The sequence below is a fragment of the Neopelma chrysocephalum genome, unplaced genomic scaffold, assembly GCF_003984885.1.
Source record: "Neopelma chrysocephalum unplaced genomic scaffold, ASM398488v2 Primary Assembly neopelma1_97324, whole genome shotgun sequence".
Taxonomy (NCBI): domain Eukaryota; kingdom Metazoa; phylum Chordata; class Aves; order Passeriformes; family Pipridae; genus Neopelma; species Neopelma chrysocephalum.
This window is the reverse complement of record NW_020925965.1, coordinates 1823-4448: the sequence shown is the minus strand read 5'-3', so window position 1 is coordinate 4448 and position 2626 is coordinate 1823. Positions and strand designations below refer to the sequence as shown.

The 2626-nt window shown below is 63.8% G+C and overlaps 1 long non-coding RNA gene across 1 annotated transcript; it reads left to right on the top strand.

The window, feature by feature from the left end:
- The first annotated feature begins 1071 nt into the window (after nucleotides 1-1071).
- On the top strand, nucleotides 1072-1722 carry LOC113961599. The gene is made up of 3 exons (XR_003532349.1): nucleotides 1072-1104; nucleotides 1350-1534; nucleotides 1623-1722. It is a non-coding gene; the product is annotated as an uncharacterized LOC113961599 (long non-coding RNA).
- The last annotated feature ends 904 nt before the right edge of the window (nucleotides 1723-2626 follow it).

Here is a 2626-nt window from a genome sequence, read left to right as displayed (position 1 = left end):
AGCTCTGAGCGCGCTCGCTCTTTGCCAGATGCAGGCCAGGAGCGGACAGAAGAGCAGCTCCGTGCCCGTGGCCGCTTCCGCAGGGCAGCACAGGTACCTGCAGCCATCCCCTCCTGGGCTGGGCGTGCTGTCACTGCTCAGCCCAGCACTGCTGTCGCAGCCCTCCAGGGGACATCCCTCTCTTCCTTGCCTTCCTCCTGTAGCTGGTTTGCAGATTCATCAGGTGCATTTGGCGTGAAGAGACCACTTTCATGGCCACTGGGGGCACGGCAAACTCGGACCTCTTCAATGCCCAGACCAGCGCTGCCCTGCTGGATTTGCTTGTGGAGAACGGTGTCTACAATGGGAACCAAGTAAGTAGCCTGTGGCCAGGGCTCCAGTGCCCCAGGGATGCTGTGGCCCCTCACGCCAGCTGCGCTGGGCCCCCTCAGCCTTTGAGAGCAGCAGAGTGTGGTGGCAAGGGGAGCACTTCTTGGGGGAAGCTGGGCAAGTTGCTGGCTCTGGCAACTCTCCAACTGTTCCCCGTGTCCCCTCCAGGTGCCGGCCATAGTCAGGTGCATCCACCAGTGGCTCACGTCCAATGTGTCTGCTGAGCACAGGCTGGACAAGACTCTTGTCCTGCTGACACAGGCACACCCTGTGGATGTTGCAGTGACCCTGCTGCGCTCTGCCCCAGCCTGTGACAGGTATGGGGCCCACCTGCCTTGAGGGCTCCCCTGCCTTTAGACCCCATCCCCCTGCACAACCTGTCCCAAATGGTGTGCCAGAGAGATGGAGACTTCCAGGACACTCCAGCTCCTCTCTTTGCCAGCTTTGGCATGTCCAGCCCCCAATCCTGAGGCCAGCCTGCCTCCCTGCCCCACAAGGCACCGTGGCTCTGTCACCTGGGCCCTGCAGATGCCCAGGCCACAGCGCTGTGTCCCAGACCCCCCTGAGCCAGAGTTCTGACTCCACAGAGCTGCTCGCACCATGTGGAGGACGCTCATCTCCTCCAGAGGGACTAAGGAGCCGGTGCTGCAGATCCTCTTCCGTGCGCTGGAATTCTGGCCAGCGCACAGGACACGCACCTCGGATGGGGATGAGAGCGATGTCTTTGCCCTGGCTGTGAGTTTATTGAGCTGGCCTCTGCTCAGCCCCAGCTTTCCTTTGGGATACCTTTTCATCCTCCCTCACCACTGCTTCTCCCTGCCTCAGGCACCAGGCTGCAACCCTGGCTTAGGGGCAAGTTCAGGGCCAGCAGGCCGGGGGATCCCCCTGTGTCTCCCCTGGCCTCTCCCTGCCACGCTGGGGCCCTACCACATGGACATCTGGGCCCTGAGAGCTGTCTCTGGGTGCTTTGTCTTTGGCAGGCAACTGTGGCACTCTGGGAGATCCTCCAGCTGCACTGGTGCCCAGGTGGAGTGAAGAACAATTTCCCCTGCCTCCTTCTGACTCTGCTCTTCCAAGTTTTCATCAGCACAGAGATGTCAGAGGAGGTCGAGACCTTCTGGGGGCGATGCCGGGAGCAGCGCAGCCTTCCCCCCAACCCCAACAGGTGCTCCATCCCAGTCCTCTCTCCCTGCCACACCCTCGGGGCTGGGACCAAGGCTCTGCGCCTGACCTGGGCTGTGCTCTGCACACAGGTTTGCAGTGCAGACCGTGAAAGCCCTGCTGCGCCAGCTGCTGGATGAGGACGTGTTGATGGTGATCCATCGCAAGTGTGGCTGGGACACGCTCCTCATGGCTGACACCCATCACTATGCAGTAGGTCTGCTGGCCAGGTGAGAGCCCTTTCTCCCCACTGCCCCTGGCATTTCTGCCCTGTGCACAGGCCACCCCACACAGTGCCCGTGCTGCTGGGCCAGAGGGCCTTGGCAGCCAGGGATGGCTGAGCAGAGTGGCAAAGGCGGAGAGGGGCGGCTGCACAGGAGGAGCCACCTCCCAGAGTGCCCATGTCCCCTCCTGGGCTGGTGGCCAAAGACCAGGCCTGTGTGAGTCAGTCCCAGGAGAGCTTTGCCCACCTGGCTCAGGGTCTCTGGCACCTTTATTCCCCCTTGCAGGGAGCTGTGCCATGTCTCCCGCTCCTTCTGCCGCAGCATCGCCGTCAGCCTGCTCCCGCGGCTCAGCAGGGAAGAGCCCCTGTGGGAACTGCCTGCCCTGGCATTCCTGGTGGAGGTGAGCCTGATGGCGAGCGCTGCCTGGCCCAGCTGCCTCCCCCTCTCTGCCCTCTCACAGCCGCAGCCGCCTGGGACGGTGCCTGCACCCTGTGCTGCTGCCTGGGCCCAGCCCCGGGCAGGTCCGGGCTCCTGCCGGCCGGGCACCCCGTCACTGCTCCCTGCCTTTCAGGTGCTGCACTGCCTGAACCCCAGACAATGCGGGCTCAGCGTCCTGCAGATTATTTCAAGGCGCCTGCGCAGTGAGTGCCCCGAGAGGCGTCGCCTGGCGCTCCGAGGCCTGGTGGTGATCAGCAAGGCTCCCGCACTGGTGAGCAGGGGGCAGGGGCTGAAGCCGGGCCAGCAGCGTGCGGCTGTGCAAGGCAGTAGCTTGGCCTTGGCTGGCCTTTGGCAGCTGTGCCAGCTGCTCCCAGCTCTCCTCCTCCCCGTTCAGCTGCCCGACTCCTTTGGGACGCGCCTTTGGCCTCTGGGCC